We start from the raw sequence: 17388 nt of genomic DNA on the forward strand, positions 1-17388 counted from the left end.
ATTAAATTTGTATATTGCTTTGGGTAATATGGCCATCTTGATTATATTTATTCTTCCTAACCAAGAACAAGGAATATTCTTCCATCTCATTATATCTTTTTTGATTTCTCTTAACAATGGTTTATAGTTTTCATTATATAAGTCCTTTACATTCTTTGTTATGTTTATTCCTAGGTATTTTATTTTTTTTGTTGCAACTGTGAAGGGGATTATGCTTTTGAGTTCATTCTCAGTTGTTTCATTGTTGGCATATAGAAAGGCTATTGACTTCTGTATGTTAATTTTGTATCCTGCAACCTTACTGTATTGGCTTATTGTTTCTAGTAGTCTTTTTGTGGGTTCTTTGGGGTTTTCGATGTATAGGATCATATCATCTGCAAAAAGTGATACCTTTACTTCTTCTTTTCTGGTATGGATGCCTTTTATTTCTTTGTCTTGTCTGATTGCTCTGGCTAGAATCTCTAGTACCACATTAAATAAGAGTGGAGAGAGTGGACAAACCTGTCTTGTTCCTGATTTAAGGGGGAAAGCCTTCAGTTTAGTGTCATTTAATATGATGTTAGCTGATGGTTTATCATATATGGCCTTTATCATGTTGAGATATTTTCCTTCTATACCCATTTTGTTGAGAGTCTTAAACATAAAATTGTGTTGTATTTTATCGAAAGCCTTTTCTGCGTCTATTGATAAGATCATGTGGTTTTTGTTCTTTGTTTTGTTGATATGGTGTATTACGTTAACCGTTTTACGTATGTTCAACCATCCTTGAGATTCTGGGATGAATCCCTCTTGATCATGATGTATTATTTTTTTAATATGTTGTTGTATTTGATTTGCTAGTATTTTGTTTAGTATTTTAGCATGTGTATTCATTAGAGATATTGGTCTGTAGTTTTCTTTTTTTGTGCCATCCTTGCCTGGTTTTGGTATGAGGGTTATGTTGGCCTCATAAAATGTGTTTGGAAGTATTGCTTCTTCTTCAATTTTTTGGAAGACTTTCAGTAGAATAGGAACTTAGTCTTCTTTAAATGTTTGATAAAATTCGTTGGTATAGCCATCAGGGCCTGGACTTTTATTTTTGGGGAGGTTTTTAATGTTTTTTTTTCTATTTCTTCTCTACTAATAGGTCTGTTTAGGCTTTCTGCTTCTTCTTGACTCAGTCTAGGAAGGTTGTATTGTTCTAGGAATTTATCCATTTCTTCTAGATTGTTGAATTTAGTGGCATAAAGTTTTTCATAGTATTCTACAATAATTCTTTGTATATCTACAGTGTCCGTGGTGATTTCTCCTCCTTCATTTTGGATTTTGTTTATATGAGTTCTTTCTCTTTTTTCCTTGGTAAGTCTTGCCAAGGGTTTGTCAATTTTGTTGATCTTTTCAAAGAACCAGCTCTTTGTTCTATTAATTTTTTCTATAGTTTTACTGTTCTCTATTTCATTTATTTCTGCTCTGATTTTTATTATCTCCTTTCTTCAGCTGGTTTTGGATTGTCTTTGTTCTTCTTTTTCTAGTTCCTTAAGTGTGAAGTTAAGTGGTTTACTTGGGTTCTCTCTTGTTTGTTCATATAGGCCTGAAGTGATATGAACTTCCCTCTTATCACTGCTTTTGCTGCATCCCATAGATTCTGCTATGTCGTATTGTCATTTTCATTAGTCTGTATATATCTTTTGATCTCTGCACTTATTTCTTCTTTGACCCATTCATTTTTTAAAAGTATGTTGTTTAGTTTCCACATTTTTGTGGGATTTTTTCCCTCTTTTTTGCAGTTGAATTCTAGTTTCAAGGCTTTATGATCAGAGAATATGCTTGGTACAACTTCGATTTTTCTGAATTTGCTGATGTTGTTTTTGTGGCCCAACATATCGTCAATTCTTGAGAACAATCCATGTACAATGGAGAAAAATGTATACTCAGTCACTTTGGGATGAAATGTCCTGTAGATGTCTATCATATCCAGGTGCTCTAGTGTTTTGTTTAAGGCCACTATATCTTTGTTGATTCTCTGTTTGGATGACTGATCTAGAGCCGTTAGCGGTGTATTGAGGTCTCCAAGTATGATTGTATTTTTGTCAGTTTTTGTTTTAAGGTCAATAAGTAGCTGTCTTATATATTTTGGTGCTCCTTGGTTTGGTGCATATATATTAAGAATTGTTATGTCTTCTTGATTCAGTGTCCCCTTAGCCATTATGAAATGGCCATTTTTGTCTCTGAGTACTTTTGTTGTCTTGTAGTCAGCATTATCAGATATGAGTATTGCTACGCCTGTTTTTTTTGGATGTTATTTGCTTGGAGTATTGTTTTCCAACCTTTCACTTTGAATTTGTTTTTATCCTTGTTACTTAGATGAGTTTCCTGGAGACAGCATACAGTTGGATTTTCTTTTTTAATCCATTCTGCTACTCTGTGCCTTTTTATTGGTGAGTTTAATCCGTTTACATTTAGTGTAATTATTGACACTTGTGAGTTCCCTATTGCCATTTTATAGATTGCTTTCTGTTAGTTTTGTGTCTTGTTTGATCCTTCTCTTTCGTTTTTTTTATCTTTTGTTTTTATTTGGTTGTATTCCATACATCTTTCCTCTGTTGCTATCTTTTTTTATCTCATGTGCTTCTGTGGTGGTTTTTCAATGGTGGTTAACTTTAAGTAATGAAAAGGGTTCCTACCCTGTTCATTGAAGTGCACTATTTTGTGAGTACTTTTGCAGTCCATCGTCCTTTGCTACTGTTAATCTCCATCCTCTCCCCCTCTTTCTTTTTGTTGTTGTCACAGTTTAAATTTGGTTTTATTGTGTTCTTCTTGGAGCTTTTACTTGTGGCTTTGGTTTTTTTTGTTGTTGTTCTTTGTATCTGATTGGAGAACCCCCTTTAGTAATTCCTGGAGTGGGGGTTTTCTGATGATCTCAGTTCCCAGTGAAATCCGCCCTGTTTAGGTTAGTGAGGATGGAGGTGCCTTTCTTACTTTGTATTTCCTTCGGGGTTTGGTTATATATTTAGCCAATTTTTCACTTGATCATACCTTCGGGTGTATTGCGAAACATCTGGAGGCTCCAAGGATAGGTTTTTCTGTTTCTGGTTGAAGATCTTGTTGAGTTTTGGGGGAGATTTATCGGTATCGCTTCCTACCCCGCCATTACTCTCGCCTCCAGTTTTCAATTGTGATATTTCTAGGTCTTCTTGGGTTGGCATCAGCTATTATTTATAATCCACTTTTGGATTTGGGCTGCTTTGAAGTTTGATTTGTTTGTTTTCTTAACAGGTGATAGGCTTGTTTACTGATCTCTGCAGGAGTTTTATTTGAAACTATATCCAGGTATGTGTATGGTGTAACCTGAGACTCTGAAGGTCTCTTCTGCCAGTTACTTTCTCTGGGGGCAGGTTGTTTTCTCAGCTTCAGTAGGGGGAGGTGTATCTCAGATCTCCATGGAGACCTGAGTAACTGTCCCTCCTCCCCACTTCTTGTTTTCAGCTGTGTCTTGTTGCACTGATTGGAGTTGGAGAGATGTCTGGAGATCTGTGAACTGGAGGCACTTTGTATTTTGTTTTGTGGAAGGATAAGCCCCACTCCCTGCTATGGCTGCCTCTAGCACTGATGAGTCAGCTTCTCAGGTCATCCCCTGCATTCCTCTGCCCCTCACCATCTGTCTCTCTCCTCTTTCTTTTTGGAAGACAAGCTGGCCCTTTCAACACACCTCATTCCCTGGTCACCAGGCATGTGGCTGTGAGCAGTATTTTCTGCTCTTTTCCTTGGAGTGAGATCCTTTCTGGGCTCTCAGCCTCACCCCTCCCTCTGTTCCTGTAAGCAGGGGAGATTCAGGTGCTCCCTACCAGGTTTGTTGTGGCTTCTTCTTTGCTCCTTGGTTTTTGAGAGCTGTTCTTGTAGTCCAGAGTTGGTTTTTCATGCTGATTGTTCATAAATTAGTTTGTAATCCAGTTCAGTGGTGTGAGCTGGGAGTCTGTGCATCTGCCTACTCCGCTGCCATCTTCAGGTCTCTTCCGTGTCTTTTTTGATGCTTTCAATTTCTTTATTGAAGTGTTCATTAAGTCTATCCATTGTAGCTTTGAGATCTTTAAGCATCCTAAAAATTATGATTTTATACTCTGCATTCGGTAATTTGATTACTTCTGATTCGTACAAGACTTTATCAGAGGATTTATCTTGTTGAAGCATATGACTTATGCTTTTCTGCCTACCCATTATTCTCTATGACTTGCAGGCTTCTTTTAGCTGTGATCTCCTTACTTAGTATAGCCTCTTTGAAGTCTTGATCTGTTTGTTTTCTTCTCAGTTTTCTTAATTCAGTGGTAGTCTTGTTTACTGATCTCAGCAGGGTGCTTTTTTGAAGCTGTATCCAGGAATGCAGTGGGTGTAACCTGAAATCTACCAGCTTCTCTCTAGGGATGGAGTGCTTTCTCCGTTTCAGTAGGGGGCAGTGATCTTCATGGAGACTTGAGTTACTGACCCTCCTCCCCACTTCCTGTTTTCAGCTGTGTCTTGTTGTTCTGATTGGAGCTGGAGAGCTTTCTGGAGGGTCACTCTGAACCACTTTAGGCTTGTGCTGTGTGGAGGAATCAACTTCTTTCCTAGCTATGGCTGCCTCCACAGTGGATGAGTCAGCTTCTCAGGTCATCCCATATATTCTTCGGTCCGTCACTGTCTGTCTCTCTCTCCCCACTTTCCTTTTGGAAGACCAGCCAGCCCTCTCAGCACACCTCATTCCCAAGTCCCCAGGAAGTGGCTGTGAGCCCTATCCTCTGCTCTTCTCCTTGTAATGAGAGCCCTTCTGGGCTCTCAGTCTCACCCCACCTTCACTCCTGGAAGCAAGGGAGCCCCCCCCACCACAGCTCAGAGCTCCCTATCAGGCTCACTGTGGCTTCTTCTTTGCTCCTTAGTTTTTGAGACCTGTTCTTTTAATCCAAAGTTGGTTTTTCACATTGATTGTTCCTAAATTAATTTGTAATCCAGTTTGGTGGTGTGAGCTGGGAGTCTGTGCATCTGCCTACTCCACTGCCATCTCGAGAGTCTCTGGCCCAGCATATGAATGTCCTGGGTTTGATCCCCAGTCAGGAGAAGTGACTGTCTGCTTCTCCTCCCCCCACCTTTTCCTTTCCCACCGCCAAGTGTGACCCCAGGCACTGAGGATAGCTTGGTTGGTCCAAGAGTGTCAGCCTCAGGTGCTAAAAATAGCTTGGTTGATTTGAACATTGGCCCCAGATGGGGGTTGCTGGGTGGATCCCAGTTGGGGTGCATGTGGGAGCCTGCCTCACTATCTCCCCTCCTCTCATCTAGAAAAAATAAAAATACTATTTTCATTTGTTAAGATAAGATAGTTATTTTTTGTTTCATTCTGATTAGGTGTTTTTTGCTACTTTATCTTTTCAAGTGTCTGATTTGATCCTCTGCTTTATCTACTCTACTGTTGATTCTCTGTAATGTATGTACATGCATTCTTCATTTCAATTATTATATCCTTTGTTTCTGACTGTTTTTTTTTATGTTTTCTATCTCAATTTTTATGTCTCTTGCCTCTTTGTTGAAGTTTTTACTAAGTTAATCTACTCTTTCTCTAAGTTTATTGAGCATTTTTATGACCAGTGTTTTGAACTTTTCATCTGGTAGATTGCTTGTCTTCACTTGGTTTAGTTCGTTCACTGGAGTTTTGTTCTTTTCTGTCATTTGGAACATGTTTCTTTGTCTCTTTATTTTGGCAGCCTTCCTGTGTTTATTTCTATGTATTAGGTAGAGCTGCTATGTCTCCCAGTGTTGGTAGAGTGGCCTTGTGTAGTGGATGTCCTGTAGAGCCCCATGTTGCCACTTCTTCAGTCACTCAAGCTAGGCACTCCCTGTGTGGGCTTTGTGAATCCTCTTGTTGTAGTTGAGCCTTGATTACTGTTGGTACGTCAATGGGAGGGATTTACATCTAGGTCAATTGGCTGTGAGGACTGGTTTTGACTGTAGTGAAGGAGCTGCTGTGTAGAGACTGCCCCCACAGTGTAGAACTTGCTTCAGCAGGACTCTGGTGTCCACTGAGTCTGCCCCTTCTGTGTATCATTCATGGAGGTGGTTGAGTGGTGCTCTGGCATGGTCTGAAGGTGTTGATGGGGTGTGCTGGCTCTGGGTACTACCAGGACATGTTAGCCAATATCAATAGCCACCTGCTCCCTGCCTGAAGCCACACAACATGAGATATAGAACGATCTGCTGATGACTGCTACTTGTGCTGGGCTTGGAGGTGCCCAGGAGAGGCCAAGCTGTGAACCAAGGCTGGCAGCCACTAGTGCTGGGCCTGGGGCCACTTAAGAAGAGGCACAGAGAGCATAATGAGGCCAGATTCTGCCGTTTGGGGTTTGTGAATATTGGAGAGATTTTACGAAAGATGGCAGCCTGAGCCAAGAAAGGCTGTTTGTATTGAAAAGCCACTGGAAATGGCATGTGTGGCCCCACAAGTTTGGTGGGGCAGGGTCTCAGATAATCACCAGGGCAGGACTAACAGTGAGAACCAAGTTGATGGAAACTGTGATATGGTGCCCGCATGTCAGCTTAGTGGGAGGTGGGCTCATCAAAAGAACAATGAATGGCCTCTGCTAACACATCTGTCTGGGAGAAAGCTGACCTTCCACAACTATCACCTCAAAGCCAGACAATTTGCTCCTCCCGATATGTTCCTGCTGCCTTTTGAGCTGCTGCCCCAGCCCTGACCTTTTAAGAGGAACATTTGGGTCTCCAGCAGCCCTCCGTCTCACTCAGCCACAATTCCTGTTGACTTTTACGGCCAGAAGCCCTGAGTACTTCTCTTCCCAGCACCTTGGGCTGGGAATGAGGTGTGGGGCTGGGCCCCTCACTCCTCAGGGGTCCCTGCAGCTGAGATAGCCCTTCCCTATTTTTACCTGCCACACGTTGGTGTGGGACCAGCCCATTCTGTGCTTTAGCCCCTTACACCAGTCTCCATTTGGCTGCTTCTTTATATCCTTAGTAATAGCATTTCTGTTCAGGAAGACTTCAGGCAGTTCTGGATGATTGCTGTTCTGTAGTTTAGTTGTAACTTTGAAGTAGTTGTGAGAGATTCTGAGAACTACATTTACCTATTCTGCCATCTTGACTGGAAGTTTCTCTGAGTCTCTTACTTCAGCAAATATTCACTGAATTCATGGTCATCTTGGCTTGTTGAAAGAGTTGTCTACTCTCACTGGGCATTATTTCTAACTTCTCATTTATTTTTTGGGTTACTTCTGTTTGGATTCACCATGTCACTGAAATCGTTCCATCTGGTGGCAATATTTTAGCTATATTTCACTTCTCTCTCTCTGACATTTAATGTACATTGATGACCACTTCATCCTTAAAATGCTTCCACTGGCTAACATGACTATACACTATTTGGTTCTCTAAATGCCTGAAACAATTCTTGACCCATAGGTACTTATTTAAATTATTCAATGATTAAATTATTGAAAAATGAAACTGTGATACATTCAACTCTAATCCACTCCTATTGTTTTGACTGGGTTTTAGGAATTCCAAATCATATCTACAATCTCCATTTTTTGGGGTCTGGACTCTCTCTTATGCAGTGAAATAACAGGAGTAATTGACTAACTAGAATAGTCAGTTAAAATTTGGAATAAAGAACATGATACATACTCCACTTAAATATTTTAACTTCAAACATTGGCCAGATTTTTCTCATCTCATTTGTGAAACCTCTGTGACCGCCATACATAAGTAATCACTCCCTGCTTTATTGTTTTATATTGTTTATGTACTTCTATTATTGCATGTAATGTGCTGGAATGTCATTATTTTGTATATTCTTCTTCCCTAATTGACTATGTGCTTCTTGAGGGCTGGGTCTGAGTCTTGTCATTCTTGTCATTCTTCTCTCATGCTTGCTGCAGTAGGGACTCCATGGATACTACTGAAGTAAACCAAACTTGTAACATAATAAGATGGAATCTAATATGATCTTAGAAACACATTTCCAGTTTTGATTGGTATTGAAGAAATATATCTCTTTTGATGTTTTGGGAATATGTACAATCTTATGTTAAATTTAAAAATTTTAAGTGTGAATCTAATGAATTTATAAATGGCAGGGGTGGATTTAGATGACTGGATATTCAATACTGTATTCTGAGGAACAGTGATGGTATCTCCTTTTAATCCCCAGGACATTATTAGATTTCATCATACGAGAACATTCTCCCTCAGTAGATGTCAAAGGATCTAATAGATACATGGTAAGTTTTAAAGAGGAAGGGGAATACTGTTTTCTCTCATTGACCTGCCGACATTAGTGGCTACAACACAGGACTTAGAAACCTACAGTTAGGAAAGGAAACGTGGAGCACTGGAACATTTTGTTAGAAAAAGATAAACAAGGCATATATTAGAAAGTTGTTTTGTCTGAAAATCTAGAAAAAAAGAACAGGTGCTACATCCTGACAGTATACATTATTTTTTTAAAACATTTTATTTACTGATATTTTAGAGATGGGAGAGAGGGGGAGAGAAGGAGCAGGAAGCATCAACACATTGTTGCTTCTCATATGTGCCTGGACCAGCAAGCCCAGGGTTTCAAACTGGTGACCTCAGCGTTCCAGGTTGACTCTTTATTTACTGAGCCACCACAGTATATATGATATATATACATATATTTTTTTTGTATTTTTTTATTTTTTTTGTATTTTTCTGAAGCTGGAAACGGGGAGGCAGTCAGACAGACTCCCGCATGTGCCCGACCCGGATCCACCGGGCACGCCCACCAGGGGCGATGCTTTGCCCATCCGGGGCGTCGCTCTGTCGTGACCAGAGCCACTCTAGCACCTGGGGCAGAGGCCAAGGAGCCATCCCCAGCGCCCGGGCCATCTTTTGCTCCAATGGAGCCTCGGCTGTGGGAGGGGAAGAGAGAGACAGAGAGGAAGGAGAGGGGGAGGGGTGGAGAAGCAGATGGGCGCTTCTCCTGTGTGCCCTGGCGGGAATCGAACCTGGGACTTCTGCACGCCAGGCCGACGCTCCACCACTGAGCCAACCGGCCAGGGCCAATGATATTTTTTGAGCAGCATTTGTAAATTGGTCACATAAATTCTTTTCTCACCTATTAGATATATAGATATTTCTATAATTGTAGTTCTAAAATAAATGATACATAATAAAAAATATGATTGTCTATCCAATTTAAAAGATTTTCCTCCCATTGATTTGAGACAGAGAGAAGCATCAACTCGTTCAACTGCTGTTTGATTTAGTTGTGCATTCATTGTTGCTTCTCACATGTGCCCTGGCCAGAGATTGAACCTGTGACCTCATCACGCTGGGACAACACTCTATCCACTGAGACACACAGCCAGGGCCTATTCTTGTGGAAATTGTTTGATCTTTATAACTATTTTTAATTCTTTTAACAGTCAAGGAGAAAAGAATTCCATTATTATTTTTTTTGGTGACTCATTTCATTTAATAACTCACTACACTTATATTTAACTCCCTTGTGCTGAATTCTAATGCTTTTCCCTTTTCTTATTGGATATGGAGAAATTCTGGCCATAATATGTGGCTGAACCTTTTCTATATTATTTCTGCGTGAATAACTTTATGTTTTTCCATATATAATTTCCATTCCTTTAGTCATCTATTGACCCACCTTTGAATTCTTTCTATGTTCCTCTTGTGATTTATTAGATGATCCAAAAAGAGTATACAGTATAGGAAATCTGAAAAATTTATAAATTTTATCTTAGAAACTTTTTTTCCATTGTGGCATCTGAAACAGCACAACTTATTGTCTGTTGGTTTTGCTCATGGTAAGTTATCTATTGATTGTTTCCCTGTTTTGATGAGAATTAATCTGTTCTGGCACAAGAGTTCTTGTGTGTATTTCAAAATATTCCTGCTGTGAGCTTCTTAAAAAATTTTTTTAAAAAGTATTTTATTTATTGATTTTACAGAGAAAGGAGATAGGGGGAGCGAGAAGTATCAACTCATATCTGCCTCTCTTTAATTGTTCATTGCTTGCTTGTTGCTTCTCATGTGTGCCTTGACTGGGCAAGCCTAGGGCTTTGAACCGGTGACCTCAGCATTCCAGGTGGATGCTCTATCCACTGCGCCACCACAGGTCAGGTGTTTCTTAACATTTATAATAAAGGAATTTGTTTTTAGCAACAGAGAAACAATTTTCTTGTGTTTAAAATGGTTTCAAATTGATTAACATACACAAAATAGAATAAGGAAGGTGTTTTTAAAAACTTCATTATAGCCTGACCAGTGGTGGTGCAGTGGATAGAGCATCAACCTGGACCACTGAGGTCCCAGGTTCAAAACCCTGAAGTAGCCAGCTTGAGTATGGGCTCCTCAGCTTCAGTGTGGGGTCACTGCCTTGAAGCCCAAAGTTACTGGCTTGAGCAAGGGATCAGTGGCTCAGCTGGAGCCCTCAGTCAAGGTACATATGAGAAGCAATCAATGAATAACTACAGTGAAGCAACTAAGAGTTGCTGCTTCTCACTTTCTCTCTTCCCTCTCTTTCTTGCTTTCTGTTTCTCTTCCTTCCTGTTTCTTTCTCTCTCTCTCAAAATCACTAAGAAATTAAAATCATAATTATAAAAGCACTACATGCTTGTGGTAAAGAATTTAAAATATACAGAAGTGACCTTGAGTTCCATACTCCAAGATAATCATTACTAACCATTTCATATCAAGTTTTCTAGACTTTATTTTGGTAATATTCATACATTTATAAAAACAGCAGGGCTGGCTTGTGTGTGTTTGAAGCCATTCACTATATGGGATTACACTGGAAAGAATATTTGCCTGAACCAGAAATAACTGAAAAGCAGGTTCTGTAAATATTGTACTAAGGTCTCTAGATAAGTAACAAAGGGGGATTCCACAATGCAGACCTTCTTGATTTGCAATTATCACACACTCCGTATCTCACTGAGGTGGGGAGAACAGGGTAGGTGTTTCCGAGGCTGTGCTGTGGTGACCACCATATAGCCATTTCTTTATTCTCAAAAGTGAGTTTTTGAGGATAAACTCCTAAAAGTGGAATGACTGGGTCAGAGAGTTTGTACATTTAACATTTTGATAAACAGGACCATCTTGCTCTCTATATTGGAAACTGTGCTAAACAGGGAAACTCTCTATATTGGACATTGTGCTATTATGCCTAGATATCTTTTTTTAATAAATAAATTTTTATTAATTTTAATGGGGTGATATCAATAAATCAGGGTACATATATTGAAAGAAAACATGTCCAGGTTATCCTGTCATTCAATTCTGTTGCATACCCATCACCCAAAGTCAGATTGTCCTCCGTCACCCTCCATCCAGTTTTCTTTGTGGAGAGAACTAGATAGAAGGTGACGGAGGACAATCTGACTTTGCGTGATGGGTATGCAACAGAATTGAATGACAGGATAACCTGGACATGTTTTCTTTAAATATATGTACCCTGATTTATTGATATCACCCCATTAAAATTAATAAAAATTTATTTATAATAAAAAAAGTGATCCCACCATTTTGTTGTAAATGATCCGATGTCATCATCTCTTATGGCTGAATAGTATACCATGGTGTATATGTGCCACATCTTCTTTATCCAGTCCTCCATTTTTTTTTACAGTGATTAAAGCCTTTAAGCAAACTCTTGGCCAATACAGCAAGAATCCATAAAAGAGTAGTGTCCTTAACATGTTCACCAAGTCCAAGTTGGCACCATCACCATTCCAAATCCTTGAAAATGCAACCCGACCCCAGTTCAGTCTGTTAGGAGCTGTCACAAGGAGCTGCCCAGATATCTTGTATTAGGCTGGTGTGTCCGTGGCTTCCTCTGACCTCGCACCCTACCCCCACCCATGAGCCCTCTCCTGGGAGAGCACTGCACACACTGCTAGTAGTCCGCAGCTCATTTTATGTCATGGAGGTACATGTCCATATTTTCATCTTCTCTTCTTTTCACAGCCTTTGAAAATTAATTTTATTCCTTTACCAGTCTCAACTCCATTAAAATAACATGTTTTAAACAAATGCTAGAAATTGAGGATAATAAGAGGAAGTTTCATTTCTTTGGGCTTTTGTTCCTTAAAGTATTTGAAATCTTTGGAGACGGGCGAATATAAAACAAGAGGATGGTTTGATTTTAAAATATAGTTTTAATATATATTAAGCCATTTATCTTTACTAGTTAAACTTTCAATTGATATTCTAATTTTGTTTAATTTATTTCATAAAACAAATGCATTTCCATGACCTTTTCTATTCTGGATAATTTTATACAGTTCAAATGCTTTATTATTATTATTATTAAAACTGTTTATTGTATTGATTTGAGAGAGAGAAAGAGAGGGAAGAAAGAAGAGAGACCGAAACAGCGACTGGGGATTGAACCAGCAACCTGTGTGCTCTGCAACTGAGCTATGCAGTCAAGCCTGCTTTATTATTTTATTATCATGTTCTTGGAATTTTTTGTTGTTTTAGGTGTTTGCAATACTGATAACTTCAGTTTGTTATCCATTACAATTGACTATGGGCCATTTGGTTTTATGAAGGCCTATTACCCAGGTAGGTATGATTTATATGTATATACAAAAATGCCTTATTTCACAAATTTATTTTAGATAAACTGTTATGGTTAATACAGTGATAGGGTAGTAAAAGAATTGGGATCATTCATAGAACCACACTCATTTTTTGTGGTACTCAGTCTTCCAGGTGCCATAGGTGTACCAAGATGAGTTCTGTGCACCCTCTGCCCTCATGGACTTCGTATCAGAGAAGATGACATGAGGGCTTGAGGGAATATGTAGTCAGACAAACGTGGGTTTGACTCCTGCCATGGCTCTGTGCCCTAGGACAAGTTCTTGACCCTTTCCTTTCCTAACCTACCCAATGGAGGGAGCAGTGATGTAATCCTCAACACTGGAAGGCTCAGAGTGTATGAGTGGGGCATGTTCCTTGAGTTGGAGTTTGACTTGTGATGACCTGGAAATCCTTGCAGGTTAGAGGTGTATTCTTCTACTAGGCGAATACTCAAATATTTATATTGCAAAATATTTTCATGTGTATGGATATTAAGTATTTCTATTACTTTTGAGTTAAATGTTCAATGTCAGAAAAGTTTTTTTCTAGTAAATATAAATTTATTAATTTTAAATATTAACTTAAAAATGAGGAAACAAGCTATTTGTTCCAATTATCCTCACTGTATTAAGGATAGTGTTTTTGTGTTAAACAGATTTTGTATCAAACACATCTGATGATGAAAGAAGATATAAAATAGAAAATCAGGCCAATATTGGGATGTTTAATTTGAACAAAGTGTTACAAGCTCTAAGCCCATTACAGGGTTCAGGGCAGAAGCAGCTGTGAGTACATCTTAAATCTGCTAATTAAAACTGTGTGAAAATATACAGTGTGTCCATAAAGTTATGGTGCACTTTTGACTGGTTACAGGAAAGCAACAAAAGACGATAGAAATGTGAAATCTGCACCATATAAAAGGAAAACTCTCCCAGGTTTCATACCTATTCAGTGCAGTTCGATGTGGGCTCACGCACAGAGTTTTTAGGGCTCCTTAGGTAGCTATCCTGTATAGCCTCTACAGACTCGTCACTGACTGATGGCCTACCAGAATGGAGTTTCTCCACCAAACTGCCGTTTCCTTCAACTGCTTATCCCACCGAGTGATGTTATTTCTATGTGGTGGCATTTCGTTATAAATGTGCCGATATTCACGTTGCACTTTGGTCACAGATTCGAATTTAGCAAGCCACAGAACACACTGAACTTTCCTCTGTACCATCCACATCTCGACTGGCATGGCTGTGGGCTGCTCAGCTGTATATAAGGTGTTACATCATCATCTGCGCATGCGCACATGCTGCCACATCATCCTACAGAAACTGGGAGGGTTTTCCTTTTATTTGGTGCAGATTTCACATTTCTATTGTCTTTTGTTGCTTTCCTGTGACTGGTCAAAAGTGCGCCATGACTTTATGGACACACTGTATTTGTTTAACACTCATTTTTTGAAAATCAAGAGAGTGAGATTTTCTTTCCAGCTTATTACTTAGTCTTTCATAATGACAGCATTTTGAACTGTATGTATTTCTCTAGTGCAGTTTTGGCTTTTTCCCATAGTTATCAGGATAAGTTATGTTCTATTTATTACTTTTCATGTGTGAAATTTTAGTTTGTTTCTTCTCTGATCCAAGGGTTATTTGTCACTGTTTCTTAATTTCTAGGTAGTTACACTTCTTATATTCACAGTTTTGTGATCAAGGAGCGTGTTTGGTAAAATCTGCTCTTTAGCTGTGTTAAACTTCTTTGTGGGATAGGCATGCTTTCCCTCACGCGCCTTGCGCTGACCCCCAGGTCCTTCCCACATCCTCCACACCCCGGCAGCTACGAGGCCCAGCATTATGTCAGACTGGGCTCTGAGGTAGTGTGGTTGGTCAGAGCGTTGGCCTCGGGCGCTGAGGGTAGCTCAGTACTTGAGCATCACTCCAGACAGGGCTGCAGGGTGGATCCTTGTTGGGGCGCATCAGAGTCTGTCTCACTATTTCCCCTCCTCTCACTTAAGATATTTATTGATCTAACCACTGGTCCTTGAACTTTTTGAGGGCATGGACCACATTTTATTCATTTCTTTGTCTCCAATGTATTTGTTAGGAGATAAAACATTTCTCTTCACACTCTTCTCCATCCTCTCCAACCTAAAATTTAACATTTCCAGTCCAAGACCCCAAATGGAAGACAAGGCATATAGTCACTTTATTAATCCCAGGCAGCAAAAAAATTATTATATTGATAGTAAAGAAAAAGTTTTATATCCCATTTATGGTTTTCTTAATTAATTAATTTAAAGCTGTATTGGTAATACAGTCACATAGTTCAAAATCAAAATTATATAAAATATTCATTAAGCAGTTTTTATTCCACCCTTGTGTCCATTAATTTTACATCCCTCTTGTCCTGCAGAGTTCATTTATTCATTCAACAAGTATTTATTGAGGTGCTCAGTATGTGCCAGACATTGTTCTAAGTGCTAAGGTGATAGCACCAAATAAAACAGCAAGATAGCCTGACCTGTGGTGGCGCAGTGGATAAAGCGTCGACCTGGAAATGCTGAGGTCGCCGGTTCGAAACTCTGGGCTTGCCTGGTCAAGGCACATATGGGAGTTGATGCTTCCAGCTCCTCCCCACCTTTTCTCTCTGTCTCTCTCTCTCCCTTTCTCTCTCCTCTCTAAAATGAATAAATAAATAAAAAAAAAACAACAAAAAAAACAGCAATATAACTGTGCCCTCATAGTGCTAACTTCTTGTGGGAGAGACAGTCAATAAAAAGAATAAATAAGTTACATAACTTATTAGAAGGAGATAAGTACTATGGAGAAAAAGCAATGGGTAGGGAGGGACGGAGGGCTTGCGGTTTTAAAAGCATTGTCGGCAAAGAACTTGAGCAAAGGCTTAAAGGAATCGTAGGAGCAAACTATGCAGATATCTGGGTAAAGAGCACTACAGGCAAGGAAGCAGCCTGTGCAAAGGTCCTGAGGTGGGAGTGTGTGGGGGGTGTTTAAGAAACATCAAGATAGTTGCAGCAGAATGAGCAAGAATAATTGTAGGAGGATGAGGTCAGGAAGGTAAAGGGAGTTGAGCTTTTTGTGTAAGTGAAAATACACTTAAAAATATTAAGAAATGAAACTGTATTTGTTTAAAAATTGGTTTAAGGTTAAAAACTTTAATTTTTATATTTTCATGAAATATTTCATTATATGGTCATACTTTCAGACAAGTAAAATATTGTGTTGGGTGAGCTACTTGCAATGCATTATTTTGGGTCTAAGATGATTTTAAAAATACACCAAAAAAACCCCATTTATATAACTCTAGTATATCCACATTTATCTTATAAGCTAATTTATATACTAATGTCTCTGGAGTGACATGGTATGATTTGTACTGTATCCAAATCTTTGAGGCCTTGACAGTTGGCTCAGTGTACAGAGCATTGGCCCATTGTGCGGACATCCTGGGTTCAATAACTGGTCAGGGCACACATGAGAAGTGACCATCTGATTCTCTCCCTCGACCCTCCCACTTCTTTCTCTCTTGCCCTCCTGCAGCCAGTGGCTTGTTTCTAGTGTGGAGACTGGGCTCTGAGGTAGTGTGGTTGGTCAGAGCGTTGGCCTCGGGCGCTGAGGGTAGCTCAGTACTTGAGCATCACTCCAGACAGGGCTGCGGGGTGGATCCTTGTTGGGGCGCATCAGAGTCTGTCTCACTATCTCCCCTCCTCTCACTTAAGATAAAATCTTTGAGACAATAAATTTGTATTGATAATTTTCTCTAAGATATGCTATATAATTAAATCAATAAACCAGAATCAGCAGCACACAATCTAATGTTATTTAATACACTAGAAAGTTCACTTTGTTCTTGTAAACTGTAATTCAAGAATGTTGATTCTGAATCAAGGCTTAACTGTCCTTCCTTTTTCCTTCCAGCAGCGCTGCTCATATCCTTGAAGGCTGTCCTGTGCTTGATTACACAAGATTTGTTCTTTTTGAATACAGATGTTAGAGCATTGTGGTTGGTTTAAGGATAATTCTTAAGATAGTGAGAATAATTATTATTATTTTTTGTATTTTTCTGAAGTGAGAAGTGGGAAAGCAGAGAGACAGACTCTCGCATGCGCCCGACCGGGATCCACCCAGCATGCCCACCAGGGGACCAATGCTCTGCTCATCTGGGGCATTGCTCCATTGCAACTGGAGCCATTCAAGTGCCTGAGGCAGAGGCCATGGAGCCATCCTTAGCGCCGGGGCCAACTTTGCTCCCAATGGAGCAAAGGCCAATGGAGCCTTGGCTGTGGGAGGGGAAGAGAGAGATAGATAGGACATAAAGGGGGAAGGGTGGAGAAGCAGATGGGCGCTTTTCCTGTGTGCCCTGGCTGGGAATCGAACCCGGGACTTTCACATGCCAGGCCAACACTCTACTGCTGAGCCAACCTGCCAGGGCTGAGAATTTTAATAACAAATTAAATTGGCATTTCTTCTTTTAGATTTAGAGAATTGTTCAAAGCCAAATTGGGATTACTTGGAGAAAGGAAAGGTGATGATGATTTAATTGCATTTTTCTTACATGTGAGTTTATCATTTTATCTTTTTTTCCTGATTAGTATTTGAATTACTAATCATCATCTTCTCAAAGAACTGAGGTTGATAAACATACTTGTTTTCATTAGCTCATGGAAGAAACAGAAGCCGATTTTACAGTGACCTTTTGGTAGCTCAGTGAGATCACTCCAAACCAGTTACAGGAACTCAGCATTCCTCAGTATTAATTTGTGACATTTGGCTTTTTCCTTAATTCTATTTTCTTTTTAATAGTTTT

General features: G+C 39.6%; 1 pseudogene; it reads left to right on the forward strand.

The window, feature by feature from the left end:
* LOC136306553 (protein adenylyltransferase SelO-like) overlaps positions 1-16575 on the forward strand; it is a 43292-nt pseudogene extending 26717 nt beyond the window's left edge.
* Positions 16576-17388: the final 813 nt, after the last annotated feature.

This window comes from Saccopteryx bilineata, chromosome 5 (assembly GCF_036850765.1).
Source record: "Saccopteryx bilineata isolate mSacBil1 chromosome 5, mSacBil1_pri_phased_curated, whole genome shotgun sequence".
Taxonomy (NCBI): domain Eukaryota; kingdom Metazoa; phylum Chordata; class Mammalia; order Chiroptera; family Emballonuridae; genus Saccopteryx; species Saccopteryx bilineata.